At 41.4% G+C, this 18,174-nt stretch overlaps 1 long non-coding RNA gene across 2 annotated transcripts in view; it reads left to right on the plus strand.

The window, feature by feature from the left end:
* The window catches only part of LOC101485925 (uncharacterized), a 46,965-nt gene extending 32,368 nt beyond the window's left edge, over nucleotides 1-14,597 (plus strand). For both annotated transcript variants that reach the window (XR_013098370.1, XR_191396.3), the window contains exons 4-6: nucleotides 11,986-12,040; nucleotides 12,796-12,866; nucleotides 13,814-14,597. This is a non-coding gene — a long non-coding RNA (uncharacterized LOC101485925). The remainder of the gene's footprint in view (nucleotides 1-11,985; nucleotides 12,041-12,795; nucleotides 12,867-13,813) is intronic.
* Nucleotides 14,598-18,174: the final 3,577 nt, after the last annotated feature.

Here is an 18,174-nt window from a genome sequence, read left to right on the forward strand (position 1 = left end):
TGTACTGTAGCCCCCAGTACTCGGTGTGCCTCGCCACTATCCCACTTCCAATTAGGCCTCTTCACCCCCCCACCCCACACTGGTAGCCCCTATCCCTTACTCCCTCTTTCAGCTGGTCCACCCTCTGTCTGCCTGTCAGTGTGTCACCCCAGGGTAATGCTCCTCTCTCAGCCCCTTGGGGCCCTTTTGCCTCCAGGGCACTCCATGTTTGCCCAATCATTTGCGAGCCGGATACGGGGATGAATTGTTAACTACAGCAGGTCAGCCAGTGCCCTGCAGCCCCCCAGCCCTCTCTGCTCTCCCTCGACCTGCTGTTGACTCATCTCCATGGCAATGGGGCAGGAATTTCTTTTTTTTTTCTCATGTGTCTGCTGCCAGGCAGTTACCCGCCACCCTTTGCCACTACCGCTTCCTCTTCTCTTCAATCCCTTGGTCTCAGAGAAACCAATCAAAAGGCAGCTGGAGAGAGTCACGTGGTCAGGAAGTGTCAAGGGTGCCCACTGTGTAGCGTGGTGCTGTCTCTGGAGCTTGGCTCAACTAGGTTAGAAAGGCCTTAGAGACAAATAAGTGCCATTTGTTTAGTAGGATTTCCTGACACACAAAGCATGCAGATATTTTTTTTAGATTCTTGCACAATAAAATGTACACTGTGCATGTCCTCTTACCAAAGGCATTGTGATGGCCCAAGTTAACACCATTTACCTCTGTTGATACAAATCTTGCATTCTTTCATGATACGGTGAGTTTGTCATTAAAAATGTTACATGTGACTATCACTGAGATGGTCCTTTAAAAGAAAATTCTGATGCTTTTTTCATTTAGTCATTGTGCAATCTAATTCCCATCATTGTCTCAGTATTGACGAGCTTAAGTGTGTGTTTGCCCCCACACATGTTATTAGCTTAGGGCAGGTGAATATTTGCCTAGCAGTCTCCCCGTATGAGATCAGTGTTTGCCTAGGGAATGTACCATGTCCGATTTGTCATGACACATATTGTTTAGCTCATCAAACTGGTCCCTTATGGCTGAGTTGCGTTGTGCCCTTTCAAGTGAGAAATGTCCTTTTTTGTGTTTTTTCCTCTTTGGTTCAGGACATGTTATTGGATTGTGTGACTTGGTGGAAAAGTATTAACGATGGCATATGAGTGAGAGGAGTCCACATCGCCGTTAAGAAAATGAATGCCAGTGTGAACATCACCCATTATCCTCCAGGCACATCCCGTAGATGCAGATGAACTCTGAGAGAAGCTGGCTCTCTCGCTTTGTGGTTGTGAGGAAGGCTCAGCAAACTCATTTCTCCCACTGCACTTGAGTGGTTAACCAGCCATTACCCATGGCATGTGCAGCTTTTCATTTAGTCCCAGAAAGTCTTAATCTACAATATTTACTACATCTTAAACAGCATATGTGTTTGCATTTAAAGTGTCATTGAGTAATGGTTCGGTGTTTTGTGGATGTCTGTTGAACAATGTCCATATTAGTCACTATTAGCCTGCAAGTATATTCGAATAGCTGTGCGCCTTTTGTGAGTCTGTGTGGCTGTTGTCCTGTGCCACTATCTGGGTGGTCCTTATGGCTGATTTGATGGTAATCCGCATGTCCCATAAATCAGTGTCCAGGGTTTGGCCGGGAGCTGATGCTGTGTTCCTCACTGGAGCAAGCAGCTTTAGGCACTAAACCGAGACCCCAGCTCCTGCCCTGCCCTGACCTGGCCACACGTCAGCTCTCCACACCACCTCTAAAATAACTCATCATGCATGGCTGCCTTTGGAAAATGGCCTCACTTCTGAGCACATATTAGCCACCAACATTATAAACTGTGTATCTGTATATTGTGATTTCAGTATTTCAAGTTCTCAAAACTTTTTGATCATGTATATTTTACTTTCTGTGAATTATTATAGAAAGTTTTTTATTTTCTTTACTAACATTACACTTGTTTGTTCTGACTCGTGGCTGACACAAAGTGACTCTGATAGGCTTCTAGAGCCATGCCCTCAGCTGAGATGCCTTATGAAAGAGCTAAGATTAAAGTCAAATCTCAGTCTTTGTAGGGCCTACACTTCTCTCAGAGAATGAGGAGGGAGGGTAAAGGCCCGTCCGGCTGTCTGGCTTGCATACAGCTCTCTACTGAGCTTTTATCTAGGGAGATTGCTTGCAGCTCTGTCCAGACCCGACTCCTAGGGAGTGCACAGTCCTGAGACCTGTGGCATTAATAAAGATAATGCTGTTTGGAATAATAACAGTCAATTCTACTCAAGACAAACAACAGACACAAGTGGGCATAATACAAAAGAAACCTAGATGAAAGGCTGGTAGGTAGGTCCATGCACCTCTCTGGCTCTCTTGTGGGAACTGATGGAGCCTATATCAGTATGCTCAAATACAAACAGCACTGAGTGGGACCCTATATCAATTTTGACGCTTGGTGCCATGAGGCAGAAACACAATTTGTTCTTTTGTCTGCCAAGATCACAGAGGGAGAATGGTGACTTGTCTTTCCTTTCATTTGTTTCCCTCTCGCTCAACTCCTTTTCATTCTCTCTATTCTTGCTTTCAGTGAGTACAATTTAGTTTGATGAGCAGGTGGTCTTTTTTTGAATCTTACAGTGCTTTGGGCTCCCACCTTTGGCGTGTGGGGCTTTCAGTTGGAGTTAGTCATGTAGGCCAGAATTAGAAGGGTGGAGGAGAAGGAGGAGAAATAGGTCCAGTGTCTTGGTATTGGCAACCTTAGCACCCTGCAGTCAGAACCATGCAGTGTGCAGATTGAAAGAGTTATTTTGTTACTTAAGCTTTCAGCCGCACCCCAGATGGCTTTTGTGCTGGCCAGGGACATACTTGGGGACAAGGTTAAAGTGACAGAGTCCTTTAGGCCCGTTGAGTCCCTGGGCACAGCAGGTAAAGCACTGTGGAAGAGACAATGAAAGCACCGCCTGCTCTGCACTTTTCCGTCTTGAATCTTAACACTGAACCAAAAGAAAATAGGTGGTTTCGAGCAAAGGGAAACTTTTACTTCTCACCACACCCACAAAAAACACACATGTACACTGCATGAAGGTGAGATTCAGTACTTTCACTGCTTTACCTTTGAGGTCATGTTTCATCACACAGATACTATTTACTCAGCTCTGTTACTACTTAAAGGAATTCATGGTCAGTCACAGTATCTATCAGACATGATTTTGCCATAACCTCCATGGTGACACCTCGACATGCGAACGGTTTTGTGTCAATCATCCTGAACAAAATACAGTGCTCAGCTGTCTACTACTTCTAACTATATTTATTTTTGTTATATTTTAACAAAGAAAAACAAACATGCTCATATTTAAGGAACTTGGAAACTAGTTCAGTCGCTCTTCTGAACCACCGCTTGTGATGTTGAACTCCATGTGGTCGCAGTTACCTATTTAACTGGGACACACGACTTGGGAAAAAAGTCTATTTAATCGCATTGTCTGTGTATCTACTGAATTTTTGCATTGCTGATTGCATGCTAACTAATTCAGCCATAATGCTATGACAAACTTGTCATTTAAGTGTCTAAATATGCGACCGTCACTAGAGATGGTCAAGGCTAAATCATATCCCCACAGAATATGGCTATCATGAAGGTAGTGTCAGAGTGAGTAATGAAGTGGTGATAATATGGTGAGAATGTCGTGCTTTGGTCCTTGAAGTCAGATCTGTAAATCAAACTGAGAGGAGTGATTTGGTCATACTGATCTGTTAGCCATTCTCGGTTTGTCCCCCAAGTGTTTATCATAGAGCTTTCACAAGTGGCCACTTCTGCTTGCACTGATAAACAGCACGGATTGGATCCAGACCCTGCTGGGTTATAGCTGGAGCCCTTGGGCTTGTAACCACACAGACTGAGAATGTTAGTCATTTGTTTATTATTGGCAATATTTGCCTGCTCCTAATCTTTGGCTGGATTAGCCAGATTAGGTGATTCTTATCCTACCTTTTTCCACTTTGGCATTTAGGGACATTTACATTTTGCATGTTTTGCTAATGGCTGCACTGACAACATGCGCATGCATAGACATGCTTTTAGGCTTGTGCACTAATGCGCGAATGTGTGTTTAAGTAAATGCTATTGCACATGTATCGCTGAAGGATGTTTGTAATCAAGAGTTTGACTGATACCCCTCTAACTTCTTCTTTATTGGAGGAATCAGGGTCTGTAGGAAAACTATTGCTGTGGCTGATATTTTATCCCATGCCAGGTCATCTTTGTGGTCAATGCTTGGAGCTGAAGGAGTGTTTGGATCTAGCAATATAGGGCTCCAGAAAATATTTTTTGTCATTTATTTTTTTCAAACAGAAACACTCGCAAGAGCCCTGTAGGAAACAATTAATCAAAGAAGCTGAATGTCAGTGCGGCGTCACTGGAATCGGAAATTAGTGATGTCATGAAGATGGAGAAAGTGGTCAGAATGGCGATTTTATGCCAGTTCTGTGTGCCGTGAAACTACTGGCCGAGAGTCACCTGGATCAGAAAGGGAATAGGGTTTACTGAAATGAGCTAGCTTGTTTAGTATGACCTTTACAGAGCTGATCCCAAACACTACATAAATCTGTTTCCAGTTTCAAAACACAACCACGCACATGCTCATTAACATGCCGTACTGCTTCACCCAAACAGTGTTTTTGTGGGTGAGAAAGTCCTGCAAATCTGCACAAACGCCCAGCACATAATTCACGCTCCTCAAATTCCCCCACAAACATGCACAGAAGCATGCACCACTGCTGCAAGATGGGCAGACATATAGGAAGTTTGTATCTATGCGTACGAGTGTGAATTTTGAGGTCAAAAGTGTAAGAATGATGGTTTGGAGTAGTCAAGTTGGGTGAGAATCTGATCTCACAGGGCGGAGGAGTACAGTAAGTCACTAGATTTATGTTAAAACTGCTGCTTTTTGGATGTTTAAGGCATGTCAGACTTCATTAGTTTCTAAGTACATTATTAGTCTCTTTTTTTATTACTTTTGTCTCTTTAGGTAATTTTCAAGGAAATAATCTCGCATTTAAGGATGTTATGATAGTTCTATATAGCCAGGGCTAAATGCTCTTCTTATAATATAAGAAGATAATTATATAAGGTTATATAAATGTATAAGGTTCTCAAAAAAAATGTTAGTGTGTGATTTGTCATTACTGAGCTCTTGACGTTTCTGTTTAAAGTCTTGTTTAAAGCGAGTTGTATTTTAGAGCCATCAAGTCTATAGTGAGTCACCGCCGCTGAAATTTGGTAAAGTCTCAAAGATTAAAAATCCCTCGGACATTTTGATAGAGATGCTAATATTGGGTGTGATTGACAAAATGAATGTTCAACCCTCCTTCAGCATCCCTTCTGACCCACCACAGAAAAGTCTCTTTACTTGCTGCACATGTAAGCTCTTCAGCTGAAGCAGTCACAGCTGAGCTTCATGGGGTGTTAGTTAATTGGCAGTTTTTGGTATGTGCAGATATGCTTCACTATGCATATCTTCCTTAATGTGCCCACCACTATTTGCTTTTTTTAAAAGTGTCCTTTAATTGGCTGCACAGTCACAGTCTCCTGCTTTAACTCTCCCCTGTGGAACCTAAATGTGGCCTGTTTGACCTCGAGGCCTCGGGGTGAGAACCTTGTATTTGCAAGCTTTAACCATCTGCTACTTACAGTTTTTTCCATCATTTCTCCTCTTTCCCTCTGTTTCTGCTTCCAGTGTGAGTTGGTGATCTCTTTTTCATCGATGCAGCATTGGGTCACTGAAAATAAAATCCGCTCTGTTTCAACGCCTTCCCATAACCCTGAACTATTCTGTTTTTTTTGTGTGTGTGTGTTACTCCATCGGCCATAGTTAGGCCATGCTGTCAACATGGTAACATGTCTGCCTCCTTAGACGCCAGAAAAGGCCCCAATGTTGGACTCTAGAGGATCAGTGCTAGATCTGACCATGCATTCTCCCTACACACCAGTCACTTTTAACTGGCTGTATCAGCAATACTCAAAGACCTGAGAGTACTCTGATCCCACCATGGGGTGTATAGCTGTGGCTCCGGCTGTGCTACACTTTAATCCCCTTTCCTTTCAACCACAATGGGAAACATGTGCTTACTCTGTGTAGGGTACAGGCCCACCATGGGAGAAGCTGTTTACCTTTGCTCCAAAACTAACATTTCATGGATCTTGTGACAATTCTTGGTCACTGCACCTTCTGGTTTAAAAGGGTCGTAGAAGGTGACACTTTCATCTGAGACTAGATGAATCTTTACCGCTGCTGCTTCTGAATAAAACTGTTTCCTCACTTCACACCTTGTAAAACTTGACACACATTTTTGTCCAAGTATGCATGGATAAAGGGAAGAGTTCAAGGCCAGGTTTGGAAAACAAAATGACATAAGGTACATTTGAATGAGCAAGGGGTGCAGCACGTTTGCTTGATTCACACTTTCCCAGTCGTAGGCCTCGATTTCGATCTTTGTCTAACATTCTTCAAGTGCAGTGTATGATGGTTAATTAATGGCACAGCAAGTGGGAGTTCCCACTCAAACCTCCAAAAAGGGGGGTTTTGCACACCCTTAGAACTGAATATGTCTTATTTTAGAACCACCTGAACTTCATTATCCTCCTAAGTTTCCATGTGGGTCAGTAACACCAATATAACACAGATTTTTGTACTTTCTTGGTACTTGGTGAGATAAAAACTATATCCAAACACCAACCTAATCCACCATGTGGACATTTTCATTAACCTAGAGCTAAGGTCATGACCCATGTCACCAAAGTTCGGTCCCAGTTCTGGTGATGAATGGTTTATGTGCTGCCAGAAAACTTCAACAGAAAGATTCAGAGGTGTAAAACAGAAACAAGTAACCATATGTCACGCTGGAGGGCAGGAAATAAACTCCAGATGAAGACACTACATTGTGGTTTATTTTGCTTATGTGTGTGGGTGTGCACATACTGTAATGTAAGTGAACTGTAGGACTGTCTTTTGAGTTGCACAGCACACAGCATCTCCATTTCCACCAATCTATTCTAATTGTAGGATCATAACAGGTTTTTTATTGATCTATTGGTCTATGACTTTATCAAATATCCTAAATATCTAAAATAATGACAGCTATCATCACAAGTTATAATGTGGAACACTGCTCGTTTTCTTATTCTAAATATTACAGATAAAACCATAAGACATGAGAAATTCAACTGGCAACTCAGTGGCTAAGACTGTTTTGATCAATGTCTTGCACCATATTGCAGCTGTTTAGACACTGGACCTCTTACATAGCAGATACTAGATACCCTTCACCTTCATTTGTTCTGTTATAACAAAAATAAGGCATATGGTTGTAGAGAATAATTTCTTGTGTTGTTACCTTGCCTTAGATACAGGGATAAATCAGCTTTTTTGATAAATTACTATTACTATTACTTGATTGACATGATTTGGATTGTTGAAGCTAATAAGGTTTGTGTCATATATTAAATATTTGTATCGTTTATTTTAATTTTTGGGCAACGCAACCAGAGCTTCCAGTTCAATAGCTTTTTGTGGGCATTATGCTATCTCAATTTACATTGACTCTAATCTGAGGCTTTGGTGACCAATTCTAAACTTCTGACTGGTGGCACTGTGTGATTTAGACACTGGCCTCCACAGGTGTGGCAAGTGATCTGAGGGATGAGTGAATTCTTCCTGAGTAATGGTAGCCATGATTTGCTCCCCATGTTGCCCTGCTCAAATCTTCCCCTTCCTGTTGTCTTATCTGAGCATCCAGTGCAACCTAAACCAGGGTGCGGTGCCTCTGTTCCTCCATTCCCTGTGCAGCCGGTCCCCATTGCTGGTTTTCTCAAATGTCACTGTGAAGAGAGAATGACCCAGTTGAGTTGGACTGACTGACAGAGTCCTGACACCCCATTGTAGGCACCCTGTCTCAACCTGCCACCCACAGCTTCCCACCTTCTGACCTTTGTGGCACCAAGGGCAAAACAGGCAAAGGCATTCAGCTATGCAGTAGATCCACGAAGAACTTTCTTTGTTTTTATAATGGAAATTGAAAAGCATTGATTCTTCTTCCAGACTCAAAAGTAATTTAGATTTCCTTAAAACATTTTTAAAGACGTAAATGGTAAGTGGTAGTAGACGGAGAGTAGACTAAAAAAGTAGAGACTTAACATAGATTGTGTAGAGACAATTTATACTTCTCCAACTGTCTGGATTTGATTAAGCCAAACAGTCCACCAGCATCAAGCCAAGCATCCTCTTTAACACTGTAACTTAAAAAAAAACTGCAAATAGTTACGAATCTGACCACTGAAGCTAAAACGCACAAAGATGTTAGATGTGTTCAGCAGCGTATCATAGAACCAAGCAGTCATTAAGGATATGCACACTGTGTATAATAACTTTGCCACACCGTGCTTATTTATGTGCTAACCCAAACTTCATTACTCCATAGAATAATAAGGCTTGTTTAAAGTAAAATCATTGACCAAAGCCAAATTGACACTTACTTAAGCTTGATAAACTGTTATTTTCCTGGCTTAATTCTCTGGTGCATGGTAACTTGAATAGGATTTGAATCATTTGTGAATCATCTATCATTTGCATTCCTGCCAAATACGCTATAAACATGTTTCCGCATGTGTTCATTCCATAGCTGATCTGCCAAACAGCAGTCGAAGGCTGCTGAAAGAAGGCTTATCTCACAGCCTTCTATGAAAATATATATATTTCTTTTTAATGGAATGTGGAATCAAAGGAATCTGCGATAAATTAACTGGATATTGCATTTTTTTAAATGATTATTTTGGCCAATGTCCGATGCTGTCAATTTTTTTTGTACATTCACAAAGACAGGAAGTTTTGTGGGGAAAAATCTGATTAACTGAGTGCGTGTGTGTGTGGGTGTTTTTGTGTGTTTGTGTCTGAGTATAGCCACCAAACTTTGAATGTGTGTGTAGACTTGCAGACCTTAGCTCAGCTCGGAGATGTAATCTGATTTGCAGAAAGGAACGGGTCGTTTCACATGACTGGTTTAAAGGACCGCTGGCGCAAGGTTGTGCCAGTGTCCCTGACTGATTTGTGTGTGTGTGTGTGTGTGTGTGTGTGTGTGTGTGTATGGATATATGTACTTCAATACTTGTGTGTATACACCTACAAGTATTAATTTGTTTTCACAAAGTGCAACGCAGACATGTGATCATTTGCTACTATAGGCTTGCCTCCACTAGAAAAAGAGAGGTGTTGAAGTTTGCAATGTGGTCAAACACACCAGAGTTTTGCTTTTATTCCGTTGTTCTTCGGTTTAAACACGGTTTATTTGCAGAAATAAAGCCACCACTAATTAACAGTCAATTACACATCTGGAAAAAAGCAAAGCTCTGCTACAGACTCGGATGAAGGTTTTGTTTGCAGCTTTCTGTTTACACATCTCTTATAATCAGAGCTTTATTTTGAACTAATGGACCATCAGAAATTATATCAAATAATTGAAATCATCCTGTAGCCTGAGCCCTTTTTACAAGACTGCTAGGATTAAAATCCCCTTAAAGCTTCCCCTATGAATCTGCTGGGTTGTTTTTTTTTTTTTTTTTTTACATAAATAGAAAAAAAATGTTTATTGATGTTTTTGTGGTCGAGATTCTCAGATGGGTTTTTTTTTTGAGCTGGAAGAGGTCCATCATGTGATTTTCATTGGAGAGTGGCCGGAGGAGACGACCACAATAAAAACAAGTGAGCGTGCATGAGCGTGTGTTTGTGTGTCATCTGGCCTTGTTAATAACTGCAGGTTGTTTTCCATCTCGAGGTCGTCAACTGCGGTCATGGCATACACAAATGGAAGAGAGGAGGCCCTAGGAGGTGATATCAATGAGTGCTCCTGGGAGTGTCGTGTAAATGCATGCACAGGTCTTGTGAGTTTCTTAGTAATTGTGCTTCTGAGAGTTTGTGAGAGTTGCAAGTGTGTGTGAAAGTGCTGTTGCTTGAAAGTGTTTTCCTGTGTGTGGAGAACTCATAAGCAGGATGATGTAGCAAGCAGGAAGCTCTGATCCCAATAGGCGTGTCAGCAGGAGTAGTTTTTCATAAGGTAGTAATCTGACCAGACAAAGGGGTGTCCAATATTAAAGAGAGCCCCTACCCCTGAGCTAATCAAGACCTGACCAACCCTTCTGCTGGCTCACCAACTCTCTAAACATTACCTCATCTGGAGGCTTAGCCTAGCCACATGCAGCTCCAGTCTGCTGGTGTACATGATAACTCACTTAGCACAGTATGATAGCTAGAAATATAAGAAAGGATATAAAAGAAATGGGACCAGCACACAACTACCTATGGTGCCTAGTGCCAGGGAAAGGTATTTTAAAAGGCAGAGGAAAGAAAGAATCATTTTACCATGTCCTCCAGAAACTCTGGGAAGCAATTTGCCGGTATTCAGTTTCTCTCCCCACCGTCCTGTTATTGCTGTTTTCCCCTCAACTCTTGGAGCCTTCAACCTGAAAAGGAGAGTTTTTTTAGTTTAGGCTTTGTGTCACTTGGAAACAGTGCCTTTGTTGCCAAGGCAACAGTTCTGGGACAATGAAACTCAGAAGCAGAGAGCGCCTTTGTCTTGGAATGGATGAAGAGTGACCGACGCTGTCTTTGGTCCAGCCTCTTAACGTGTTTGCATGTGCTGTAGAAACCTGCAAGAGTCTTGATTCAGTATCTACCTGAACCTCTTGACCTCAAAAAATAAAACCAGCACACCAAATAAATTTTAAATGTTACAATGGAAAAGCTACTTTGGCTACTTAAATTTTCCTGGGATGCCAGGTTTTGCAGAGCTCCCCTGAAACCCTAGATTTACACTAAGCAAAGATGAAACGTAGATCTCAGTTTCTAATCCGGATTTGACTTTTTTTAGTTTCTGCGAAAGTACTGCTTTCACTTATTTTTATATACAGTCATGCATATATGAGTCATTTTCTGCTTTTGTTCTTTTTCATATGGTTAACTTCTACATGTACAACATGCTCACAAATTTCAGTTATTAGGGCTAACAAACGATAGTGCCCATAGACTCCATATAAAAGAGGCTTTGGCTTACCATGTTAAATTTCTTGAGCTTAAAGTTGCTATGTTTAGGCCAGAGAGTAATTCTGAGCTATTAGTTATCAGCTAATGCTAGCAAGCTAGGATAGCAAGCTACATCTGTCAGCTGTATGGGTCCATTTCACAGACAGAGATATCAGAGGTGTACTGGGGTTTCACTCACAGGCAGTGGAGCAAAGAGCAAAACTCTGTGCACAGATTGTGCAAACTCATAGCAGGATATTATTTCTCCCAGTCAGTGAATTAGCAGAGGTAAAGACTAGAAAACCGGTACTGCCTTTAGCTGCCTATGCCAGCTGCTTAACCCTGAACATGCCATTAAAAAAAAAAATACTTCTACATACTGCAGCTTTTTTGGCTCTAATTTGAAATATAATTTTGCATGAGTAAGTGGGACTTTCCCTAAATGAGTCAAGTCACTTATGATCTGTATGTCTGTGAGAGACCTGTTGTTTTTACAGACACTGGAGAGGAAGCAAGTTGTCTTATGTACTATTCATTTATTTTAAAAAGATAAAGTGCACATGACCTGTAATTCTTATTGTACTGTTGTTTCCTTCTCTCTGTTTTTTCTTGTTATAATATTTAGAGGCCAAAATGGGAAACCATATAATTAATTATAGGAATATTAACATAATCCAAATCAGTTCAAGCAAGTGTACTAAATGATTTCATTTTAACACCCAACAAGACTCAGAGATTATACAACACTGCGGGTTAATCTTGTGGCATCTGTAAATCAAGGGAACATTTGGCATTACTCATTTACAGTTATCAAAGTTTCTTAATACAAGTTTGGGCAGTGTTGGTCGAGATAAAATATGACTCCAGTTTTTTTTTCTTTTGTCTTATATGTGCACCTCTCTCTGAATCACTTTATTTCGCCATTCTTTATCTTTTTCAGATGATCACCAAGAAGGGGCTGAGTAATGGAAACATGACCTCAAGAGATTCAACAGGTAAGATTCTGTCTTTTGTTTGATCTTAAAGCCTAGGAGTACGTGATTACACACAGTGTCGTCTTATGAGGAGCAGCGACCGTTGCTATAAACAACCACAGTATGGTATGTTGACTAAATAAACAGAGGAAGAAGTGGTAGTTCACATATATGAGAGATGTGATCAGGGTGGTGCCACTGGATTCATGCCCGTGTTCTTGCTGTTTTTTTTATTGTGTAACCCAAGTCATGACAGCACAGTAAAGAATGCAGGGACACAGAGATATCACTTCAAACACAACTTCTCTCAGGAGCCTCAGATCCTTTCAGTGGAACTGAATGAAGATATGCTTTGATGGCCCACCACAGAGTCGGTGGCTTTCAAAGAAACCTGTTGATGGGATTGCACAGTGCACCCAGCCAACTGAATGAGTGGTACTGTATTTGTGCCTCTCAGGATACTCCTGGGTGTTCTCATTGGAGGTCAGATCTGCTTGACCTCAACATGAGTAGTCATTTTCTGTAGATTTTTTGGCTTGCCTTATCTTTTTTTTTTCTTCCCTTCCATCTTGTTCTCTCACCAAATGGAGAACTGTGTATGGATGGCAGGGTGCCAGCAGACAGGTACAGTAGATGTGCTGATGAGGGATGGTGATAGGGGCAGGCCTCAGTTGCAGCCTCGGGCAGAGAGAGACATACACAGGCAGGCGTAGACTCAGAGGCAGGTTGAAACCTGGTGCTGTATGCTGATGTTTCTCTGCTTGGCTGTGCTCCAGGGTGAGGCATGTGAGAGAAACGTGGGAAGGGAAAATCCAGAATGGAGGCCAGAAGAGATGCACAAAGTCAGGTAAAGGAAATCTGTCCTCCTTTCCCTGATTTTCAAAACTAAAGCCACAATGAAAAAAAGAAGGGTAGCTAAGAATGTGTAGTGGTAACAAAAAGTGAGAGCGGGAATAGGCGCATGAAGAAAGAGTACAAGAATGAGGCTATACTGTACACTGATGGAACGTGACTACTCACAGGTAAACCAACTCAGAGGTGCAGACAAGCAGAAAGAAGATAGGAAACATTGATAGATGACTGCTTATCCTCTGACATGTTCCTTCCCCGGGCAAAGAACAAGCGGGGCAGGCCCGTCCTGCCACTTTTCTGCCATAAAACATGCAGGGTTGAGTGGGTGGTAGACAACGTCATGTCATTTTGTGGAGGGTAAAGCAAAGCCTGGGTTGTCAGGAGAGCACCTCTGTGTATTATGTCATCTTAAAAGCAGATGTTGAAGCCAGATTAGATGAGAATTCAGAAAATAACTCAGCTGTTCAGCTGCTTATTAAGCAATTTGCTTATATTTCTATCTTTAGTCTTAAAGATGGACTTATCTTTCTTTTCTTTTATGAAAAATAGTTAGCTTCATTTGCATGATTACCTGGCCTGGTACGCTGTATCCAACAAAGGCATCTGGAGTTAGCCAACACACCATAATGTGATAATGAGGCTGTGGATAATTCTTCTTCTCAGGCCCATTTCTTTTGTCAGCAGTTTTTTGAAAAGAGCCAGTTCTGTTCTGCTAAAGTAATCAGCTGCGCAGTAGTTGATCAGTTTTGATGTTTTATTAATTTAATAATTATTTGACGTAACTTTAAAAAACGTTGACTCAACATTTTAAGCAAAACATTGTTATAAAGGATCCAATACTTATCTTTTTTTTTCTTAAGCGCGGGTATGAGAAATGTCTCAATATTCAAGTAAGTGGTTTTGGGCTCCAGTCAGTCATTAGTTTCTGTATTATGTTTCCAGGATCATACTAAATCCTGGTTTGGACTGTTGGACCAGCATCCTCTGAAGTTGATGTTTGCTCCTGGCAAGGCTGCCGACAACATGAGCTCCAACACTGGCAATCTAGCTCCCAGGATTCAGTGAGCAGCGTGAGCTTGGAGAAGCTATGACATAAACGCAGCAGGACGGTGAATCGCGTTTTGCTGCTCAGACATCATGGAACAGATCAGTCAGCCCCATCTGGAGAAATGCTCTATAGAAGAGTCATATATTTACCATAGTTACTTTGATGGATACAGCATGTTGTTTGACTTTATTTTTCTAATTGATTTTATGATGATAATTTCCCGGCATCTATGTATCTTCTCTTGTTTTGCAGATTTTATTTACAGTGTCGCTCATTCAGTAACTTCAGCATTTAATGTGTAATTTTTGTCATTTTTGGTAATGTGACTGTTTTCAAAGTGGCTCTTCTAAAACTGCATAAGAACGTTTATCCAGGGAGGAGCACAAAAGATGTCTCCTACTGTGTATAAAGACTTAATGCACATGTGATTGAGATTAATCAGACGAATCACTCAATCAGTGGATATGTGATTTTCATCTTCGACAAAGAAGCCATTGTCATTAATGTAAAACCATGAATTCTCCTTCTTACGCTGCATTTTATTGTGACACATTGGCAGCTTCTGCTAATTTCAGTTAATAATCCTGTCAAGCAGTTTATTCTCATTATGATTTATGACTCCATAGCTTTTGTTGTTTTTGTTAAGCCCTGTTAGCAGAAATTAAAAGGTGTATCCAAGCTGCTGTTTGTTTGTGTTGTCATTCCAGATACATGAGATAAATGGTTGGATGTTTCAGTGGTGTTCATTGTTACGGTTATTCATGCTGGCTTCCTTACTAGTTAGGCCAGTATGTGCTAGTCTAGCATTTGAGGAATAAATGGGGTGTTATCTTTTTTTTTTTCTTCAAAGGAAGACAAGGTAAAGGTGAACTTTACAGTAAAAATGTAATATGTTACATTTAAACTGAAACAGTGATTTTTAATAGTTTTACTGGCAATCGCAACATACTGAATGTATATTTTTGGTTGATGTTACAATGTAATGTGTAAATGCATCACTTACTATAATCACAAAAAATTGTAGAAGTAACAGTAAAAAGATGACATCATTTTGCTGAGTTTACACTCTACAAACGTGTCACGTATGATGTTGATGGAGAAGTGCTTAATGTCACATAATAGGTCAACGTGTGTCAAAATGCAGGGAGTTTCCAACCATACTGTGGAAGAAATCCCCACAGATCCCTCGTCTTGTCCCAAAAATATTCAACATACGTTGCTAATGCATGCATTGTTTTCATTTAGTCTGAGTGACTTCAGCATTTCAGCAGTGACTTCCCATTCAGCTGTCTTTCGCTGTCATTTCAGTTACGATTCAATAAAGTCTGCGTCAGGGTGGGTGGGAGCTAAGGGCCATGTGGGGAGAGGGAATGGCACATAGGTGAAGGAGTGTATAGTTGCTAAGGGTGTAATTATTCCTCAAGGGGTTACTTATTGTTGTCCTTGCCTCAGTGATAAAACAAAGCTGACTGGGCAAGTTCCATTACAGTTTGTTCAGGCTTTTATTCTAGTGCTTGACAACTTGTCTCGGGCATCATAGGAATCATATTAAGACTCAAATTTGAGGTGGACGAGGTCATAGCCGTCTGAAAAAAAAAACCGACAAGCGGGATAAAGGCCCCGGTGGTGATGTTTTGGAAGTTGAGCTTTGTGACATCTTTATGGCCCTGCTTATGTTCAACAACATTAGCATGTCCACAATGCACTTCTCTGCTTGTCTGCCTCCCCCCTTTTTTCTCTCCTCCCTTTTCTCACACACATACACATTTACACAACTCAGGGGGGAAAAAATGACCTCTCGGCAGCTCTCAATTCACTGCACTTCTATAGCCTTGAATGGACCGGCTCAACAAAAGGTGACATAATTTTCTCAGGGTTTGATTGGCCCCCTCCATGCCACAAGATGACATCATGCGAGCCTCCCCCTCAAACACTCTACCACCACCTCCAGCACTATCACACAACCCCCCCTCTGTTCTTGGATGCTGTGTTACCAAGACAACAGAGCTAGGCCCAGGCCATGGGGCAGGACTTGGCAACGTGTTGCAGCTTGGCTGTCCATAATAAGCTCAGGCAGCGTTGCTGTTGTGTTTGTGGTAAACAGTCTTGGGAAATGATACGGGGGAGACGGGAAGAAGGGATGGGATAATGATAGTTTGCCTTTTCATTCAACCTCTCCTCTACATGGAGTATTTATGTAGCTATCAGCGTCAGGAAGTATTTCAACAAGAAGTGTCAAGTCACAAACCTTTGATGTGAAGATTCTTGTCAACTAGTGAACTCTTACAACTTGAAGCCTCCACATGGTTCTGGTATAAGGTTTACTCTGTCTCCATTTATATTCAAGTTCAAGGAGAGAGTATGTGCCCACAAGGCATGGCTAATTGGCTAATTTGCTTTTATTAATTACAGATTTTTATCCTGTTAAAATACGTGATGATTAAAATACATGATTTTTCAAAGCTGTACTTTGTACTTGTTGCCTTTAAAAAATAATAATGTCAGCATATGTATTCCGAATTTGACATAATATGACACTTTTTCTAAAACTGTGGGCAGTGGTGGTATTTGTCATTCCACTGGTCTATGACATCAAATAATACATCCTAGGCTCTCACACAGAATCAGAGCCAGAAAATCTGCTGGCTGCCTATGGCTCAGCTCTGTAAAACCTGTGTCCTTAACTAATGAATGCCACTTTTCATACTGGTATGCATCCAGAAATATTACAGGCCCTGTATACCAGACTATCACACACATACAAATGACCATTTCCCCTTGGAATTGTCATTAATGAGGATAATTTGAAGGTGGTTGACATACAGCTCTGAGCCAAACCTTGTTGGTTCCAAACTCTCCTGCAGCACTGATGCCTTTCAGCACGCTCCAAACCATTTCCTCAAATTGGTGCTGTATCCCAAGAAAAAATGACACAATTACCACTTGGTCTTGGAGAGAGTCCATGCTTCATGTTGAACATTACATATTGCACTAAAGAGTCGTGTGACGCATGTGCCTCTGCTGGTACGTATTGATTTAAATAGTCAATATAAGGTCATTTTTTTCCTTCTTTCCATGCAGGTTTTTGTCTTTATCGTGCCCATCATGTAAAGTCTCTTACCCATTTTAAAGTGCTCCTCTCTCTAGTTTTCATACTTTGCCTTTCGTCTTTCCTGTGGTGTGATGTGATTAACTGTGGTGCACAGGGTTGGCCCCTTTTTGGACTTTGTTGGACGAAAGCAGCTTTAGTGGGTTTTTGAGCTTGGTTGAACACCGACTGGGTATCGGTTACCTCTGGCATGCCGAGGATGCGTGGGCTCCCAATGTCCATGACGTCGATCCGCTCAGCTTTGCTTGCAAAAAAGAAATGGTGGGAATCTGCTATACCCTGCCCTTTCTCCTTATTTTCCACAATTGTTCTTTTATGGAGAGAACCTATTTCCAACAGGTTTTCACGTGTCATGGGATTTACCTTGAGTGTATTTTGGCTGTATTTTCCCAAGTAAGAACTTCATCAATAAAACGACTTCAAAGTGAGAGTGACATTAAGGTAACAGATACTGCACAACTTATTCACTGTGACAGCCTTGACTGGACTGGAGGGGTGACTCAGATAAGGTGGTTGCATGGCAAACCATCCTTCGGTCTGGGCAAGCACCATCTATCATCCTCTCCATCACTTGCCTCTCTTACTCACTCCTAATCCTCATTGAGTAGGGGAAGGAGAGACTCGGTAAGCAGCAGAGGATGAGGAGGAGGGGAGTGACAGAGCAGGCCAAAGGCTCCACTGACATCCATGGGAATCTGCAGATCCATTCAGTGGTAATTATCAGCATCAATGCAAAGAGGCAGTGGCAAGGCAAGGGGTGGGGGCAAGGGGTGTGGGAGAGTTTTGGGGGTGGGATTGGGGAGAAGGAAGGGGGTTGGGGGAGGATCGGTCAAGGATAGAAATAATGGTGCAGATCCAAGAGTGAAAATGAGAAGAGGAAATTAGAATTAGAAAGAATTGTGGGTTTACTTTCAATTATGGTAAATATGACGTGAGCTTCATGTTATGAGAAAGCACATGTTGATTCAAGGCAACATTTCCCTTTAGCTTTCTGGAAAAGTGATTACCATAATATATTTATACGACTATCTGTAACAGACATTTTATTTCTCTGATTAAGTCACTTCTCACTTTGTTTTTGGTCCAGGTCAGTGCTTTTATTTAATTACTGTCAGTGGAGATTATTTAATTTACTTAGACTTAAAT

This window comes from Maylandia zebra, linkage group LG4, assembly GCF_041146795.1.
Source record: "Maylandia zebra isolate NMK-2024a linkage group LG4, Mzebra_GT3a, whole genome shotgun sequence".
In the NCBI taxonomy this organism is placed as follows: Eukaryota; Metazoa; Chordata; class Actinopteri; order Cichliformes; family Cichlidae; genus Maylandia; species Maylandia zebra.